The sequence below is a fragment of the Cherax quadricarinatus genome, chromosome 40 (genome assembly GCF_038502225.1).
Source record: "Cherax quadricarinatus isolate ZL_2023a chromosome 40, ASM3850222v1, whole genome shotgun sequence".
Taxonomy (NCBI): domain Eukaryota; kingdom Metazoa; phylum Arthropoda; class Malacostraca; order Decapoda; family Parastacidae; genus Cherax; species Cherax quadricarinatus.
This window is the reverse complement of record NC_091331.1, coordinates 10,403,115-10,409,114: the sequence shown is the minus strand read 5'-3', so window position 1 is coordinate 10,409,114 and position 6,000 is coordinate 10,403,115. Positions and strand designations below refer to the sequence as shown.

The window sequence follows — 6,000 nt, the reverse complement described above, 5'->3', positions numbered from 1 at the left end:
TATTCAGATTAAATATATAGCTACGCTGATGTACGTGGGTAATGAGAGGGCTAGAGCCCTTAGTAACAAGTTTATTACACACCCATCATACAAGATGGTCTTACACTGTAAGATATCATGTTACATTACACGGGATGGATTAAAAAGAAGTAATATTTGTAATTATTTCAAATATTTCAGTCATCATTTTTAAACAAACAGCATTTAATAACAAAGAAATAAATGAAAGTTTTTTATATAAAAGTATCTTGTAATAGTAGATATAAAAAATCTATGTATGATTTCACAAGTTAAATTAATTAATGGTACAGTACATGAATTTACAAAAGCATAAATCTTTATCAGATGTGTTGCGTGGAGGTGGTGATGGCGGGTGAGGCAGCAGCGTCACTCGTCCACTCTCTCTGCCGCCACACACCAAGCAGCATCACTCTGGACACTCCTCTCCATCACCCCGACACCGGTAAGATCCTCACTTAGTGGCCTTCTTAGCTGTATTAATACACTTAGAGGAGGTTCCTTGACTCCTGAGAGATGGCCTTGATCCAAGGGATTGGAATTTATTGCTTTCTTTATTCGAACCTCATTGTTCCCCCCCCCCCCTTCCTCCATGCGTTGTGCAGCCCATGTGGGTTTACGGGTCCCCTATGAATGGAACCAACTTTAAATTAGGTAAATAGTTTACAATTAGTAGTTCAGTAATAATAATGGAAGTTAATTGTATTTAAGTGATCAAATTTGAACTTCCATGCTGCACGTGTTATATATAACCCCAGGGTACTGCTGCTCCACCTACCATAGTTTCATATTGACGTGCTCTTGATCCAGGAAATTTCTGTTCAAATCTTATTCCTTTCCATCCTCTGCGTTATAGGACCTGTGAATTGCCATTGCGTTGACCTGGGTTAGCACTAGTATAAGAACATAAGTAACATTACAGCAGGCCTATGGGCCCATGTGAGGCAGGTCCATGTCGCCTACCCAGCCAGGTTCTACGGGGATAGACTGAGGTCCCTAAATCTGCACTCTAGAAAAGCGTAGAATTAGGGGGGATATTATTGAGGTATATACATGGGAAAACAGGAACAAAGGACATGTAGATAACGTGGTAAAAATATGTAGCCAAGACAGGACTGGCAGGAATATTTGGAAGTTGGAGAAATTTAGATTCGGAAAGGATATAGAAAATCACTGGTTTGGTAATAGTTCTGAATGAGAAACAAACTCCAGAGTGGTATAAACCTTGGTAATAAATACCGACAAGTTGGTTTAGAAAGACACGTAAGCAAACACTATAACATTTATTAGAAAACGTTTCGGTCCTGGGACCTTGATCACTTCTAACATACAGAGGTAGGAAGACATTATATATAGGCGGAGAGTGAGGTGTGACGCACGTGACCTGAGGAATGTCCTAAGAACATAAGAATGGAGGAACACTGTAGAAGGCCTACTGGCCCATGCGAGGCATGTCGGTGAAGTCACCGACACTATAGAACGCAACACTGGAAACTACAAAATTTCAAAAACATTGGCATACATGATACTTCAGCACCAACCCAACAACACAGGAGTCACGTGGTTTCATCGTCTACCCGTCCTCATCATAGGCAGAGGTTGTTTTTGATAAGGACCTGCCTCGCATGGGCCAGTAGGCCTTCTACAGTGTTCCTCCATTCTTATGTTCTTATGACATTCCTCAGGTCACGTGCGTCACACCTCACTCTCCGCCTATATATAATGTCTTCCTACCTCTGTGTTAGAAGTGATCAAGGTCCCAGGACCGAAACGTTTTCTAATAAATATGTTAGTGTTTGCTTACGTGTCTTTCTAAACCAAACTCCAGAGTACCGTCGTTGAAGCTGAAACTTGCACTCTTAAAAATAGGTTAAATACACGGGTACCTGGAGTGAGTTCCGGGGGTCAACGCCCCCGCGGCCCGGTCTGTGACCAGGCCTCCTTAGGTCAGTGTCCCAGGATGCGACCCACACCAGTCGAGTAACACCCAGGTACCCATTTTACTGATGGGGAACATAGACAACAGGTGGAAAGAAACACGTCCAATGTTTCTACTCTGGCTGGGAATCGAACCCAGGCCCTCGCCGTGTGAAGCGAGAGCGTTAACCACCAGGCCACCAGGGTAGGTGCGAGTACTTTTAAAAATAGGTTAAATACACGGGTAGGTGCGAGTTGGACTTGACTAGCTTCGGCTAATAGATCTGATGCAGTGCTCCATCCTTAAGTGAATGTGATTTAGACCTGACTAGCTTAGGCCGGTAGGTAATTTGGACCTGCCTCGCGTGGGCCAGTAGGCCTACAGTGCTTTTTCTTTTGTCTTTCAGCCGACAATAAAAATTATCCACACATTTGTTCATAATACGGGAGACTTGTATGAAAATAGATTTTAGCCGTATATACATAAAAATTACTGAGCCAGCTAGGACGCTGGCCCCATGCTAGGCATGTCTACCTGGAGTCTATCTGGAGGGAATTCCGGGGATCAACGTCCCCGCGGCCCGGTCCACGACCGGGCCTCCCGGTGGATCAGGGCCTGATCAACGAGGCTGTTACTGCTGGCCGCACGTAATCCAGCGTACGAACCACAGCCCGGCTGATCCGGCACCGTTCTTAGGTATCTGACCAGCTCCCTCTTGAAGATAACCAGGGGTCTTCCCGTAATGCCCCTTATTGCTGGTGGGAGGCTGTTGAACAGTGTTTGTCAGTCGCCCATTTGTCTACTTAAGTCCACCAAAGGTTTTTGCTTGAAAGATGCTAAGTTTGTTCCACTTCTCCACAACTCCTATTCTTCTGTATCCTTTCTAAATTCAAATTTAGATAATTTAAGCACGTGTTTGGTTCAGAAACCTAAAAGTTGATAAATTAGACACATATGCAATACTTGGGTATCTGTAACGAGGAAACATTTCGTCACAGTGCATAATTACCTCAAACTCCGCTTTCTTCACCATTTTCCTTTGGACTGATGAAGCCACTGTGTGGGGAAACGTTTCCTCACTAAAGATACCAGTGCTGCCTTCAGTATATTGATCTCATTCCCCTAATTCCATGCCTTAAGAACAGTGTGCCTCTACAATCTGGAATTCTTTATCAGAAGACTTAGATGAAGTCTACTATATCACCTCTTAATACCTGTATGCAGAGAAGTAAGCTAGTAAGGCAGAAATCCCCCTCTGTAAAACAGTTAAGAGATTTGTTGTTTACTTTGGCAAGTGATTATTTTTGCCAACTATAGCAAACCGTTTAATTTTTTTTTTTTTGGGGGGGGGGGGGGGGGAATACCTTGGTTTTTTTTAATAACCTCCACCTTCCAATCCATAAGTTTTTTAATTTCTAGGTACTGTGTACAGAGTAAATCGAACTTGGTGTATGGACTCTCCTATTTATGGGTGGAGTGGTGTGTGTGTGTTTGTGTGTGTGTTTGTGTGTGTGTTTGTGTGTGTGTTTGTGTGTGTGTTTGTGTGTGTGTTTGTGTGTGTGTTTGTGTGTGTGTTTGTGTGTGTGTTTGTGTGTGTGTTTGTGTGTGTGTTTGTGTGTGTGTTTGTGTGTGTGTTTGTGTGTGTGTTTGTGTGTGTGTTTGTGTGTGTGTTTGTGTGTGTGTTTGTGTGTGTGTTTGTGTGTGTGTTTGTGTGTGTGTTTGTGTGTGTGTTTGTGTGTGTGTTTGTGTGTGTGTTTGTGTTTGTGTTTGTGTGTTTGTGTTTGTGTGTTTGTGTTTGTGTGTTTGTGTTTGTGTTTGTGTGTTTGTGTTTGTGTGTTTGTGTTTGTGTGTTTGTGTTTGTGTGTTTGTGTTTGTGTTTGTGTGTTTGTGTTTGTGTGTTTGTGTTTGTGTGTGTGTTTGTGTGTTTGTGTGTGTTTGTGTGTGTGTGTTTGTGTGTTTGTGTGTGTGTGTTTGTGTGTGTGTGTTTGTGTGTGTGTGTTTGTGTGTGTGTGTTTGTGTGTTTGTGTGTGTTTTTGTGTGTGTGTGTTTGTGTGTGTGTGTTTGTGTGTGTGTTTGTGTGTGTGTGTTTGTGTGTTTGTGTGTGTGTGTTTGTGTGTGTGTGTTTGTGTGTGTGTGTTTTTATGTGTGTGTGTGTGTGTGTGTGTGTTTGTGTGTGTGTGTTTGTGTGTGTGTGTTTGTGTGTGTGTTTGTGTGTGTGTGTGTGTGTTACCATTTTGTCCTAGGCACATGTCAATTAGACACTTGGCCTGTTGTATATAAGAGTGAGTGTGTATGTGTGTGTGTGTGTATGTGTGTGTGTATGTGTGTGTGTATGTGTGTGTGTGTGTGTGTGTGTATGTGTGTGTGTATGTATGTGTATGTGTGTGTGTCTGTGTGTGTGTATATATGTGTATATGTGTGTATATGTATGTGTGTATGTGTGTATGTGTGTATGTGTGTGTATGTGTGTGTATGTATGTGTGTATGTATGTGTGTATGTGTGTGTATGTGTGTGTATGTACTCACCTAGTTGTACTCACCTAGTTGAGGTTGCAGGGGTCGAGTCCAAGCTCCTGGCCCCGCCTCTTCACTGGTCGCTACTAGGTCACTCTCCCTGAACCATGAGCTTTATCGTACCTCTGCTTAAAGCTATGCATGGATCCTGCCTCCACTACATCGCTTCCCAAACTATTCCACTTGCTGACTACTCTGTGGCTGAAGAAATACTTCCTAATATTATCACCCTGTGATTCATCTGTGTCTTCAACTTCCAACTGTGTCCCCTTGTTGCTGTGTCCCATCTCTGGAACATCCTGTCTTTGTCTACTTTGTCAATTCCTCTCAGTATTTTGTATGTCGTTATCATGTCCCCCCTATCTCTCCTGTCCTCCAGTGTCGTCAGATTGATTTCCCTTAACCTCTCCTCGTAGGACATACCTTTTAGCTCTGGGACTACTCTTGTTGCAAACCTTTGCACTTTCTCTAGTTTCTTTACGTGCTTGGCTAGGTGTGGGTTCCAAACTGGTGCCGCATACTCCAATATGGACCTAACGTACACAGTCTACAGGGTCCTCTTCCTCTTCCCCCCTCCCCCTCTCCCTGTGTGTGTGTGTGTGTGTGTGTGTTCACCTAATTGTACTCTCCTAATTGTGGTTGCAGGGGTCGAGACTAAGCTCCTGGAACCCGCCTCTTCACCAACCGCTACTAGGTCCTCTCTCCCCCTGCTCTACGAGCTTCATCATACCTCGTCTTAAAACTATGTATAGTTCCTGCCTCCACTACATCGCTTGCCAGACTATTCCACTTCCTAACTACTCTATTACTGAAGAAATACTTCCTAACATCCCTTTGACTCAACTGAGTCTTCAGCTTCCAATTGTGACCCCTTGTTTCTGTGTCCCATCTCTGGAACATCCTGTCTCTGTCCACCTTGTCTATTCTATGCAGTATTTTGTATGTCGTTATCATGTCTCCCCTGGACCTCCTGTCCTTCAGTGTTGTCAAACCGATTTCCCTTAACCTTTCTTCTTAGGACATTCCCCTTAGTTCTGGAACTAGCCTTGTTGCAAACCTTTGCACTTTCTGTAATTTCTTGACGCGTTTGACCAGATGTGGGTTCCAAACTGGTGCTGCGTACTCCAGTATGGGCCTGACGTACACAGTGTGTGTGTTAGTTACCATTTTGTCCTAGGCACATGTCGATTAGACACTAGGCCTGTTGTGTGTGTGTAGGTGTGTAGGTGTGTTAGTTACCATTTTGTCCTAGGCACATGTCGATTAGACACTAGGCCTGTTGTATGTGTGTTTGCGTGTGCGTGTTTGTGTGCGTGCATGTGTGTGTGTGTTAGTTACCATTTTGTCCTAGGCACATGTAGATTAGACACTAGGCCTGTTGTGTGTGTGTGTGTGTGTGTGTGTGTGTGTGTGTGTGTGTTAGTTTCCATTTTGTCCTAGGCACATGTCGATTAGACACTAGGCCTGTTGTGTGTGTGTGTGTGTGTGTGTGTGTGTGTGTGTGTGTGTGTGTGTTAGTTTCCATTTTGTCCTAGGCACATGTCGATTAG

At 43.6% G+C, this 6,000-nt stretch overlaps 1 long non-coding RNA gene across 7 annotated transcripts in view; it reads left to right on the top strand.

Annotated features, from left to right (window-relative positions):
* Positions 1 to 325: 325 nt before the first annotated feature.
* LOC128687398 (uncharacterized) overlaps positions 326 to 6,000 on the top strand; it is a 39,531-nt gene continuing 33,856 nt past the window's right edge. For 6 of the 7 annotated variants that reach the window (XR_011392965.1, XR_011392968.1, XR_011392964.1 and 3 more), the window contains exon 1: positions 326 to 463. This is a non-coding gene — a long non-coding RNA (uncharacterized lncRNA). Of the gene's footprint in view, positions 464 to 2,484; positions 2,633 to 6,000 lie in introns of those variants that run through there. The other variant, XR_011392963.1, reaches the window with a different exon arrangement.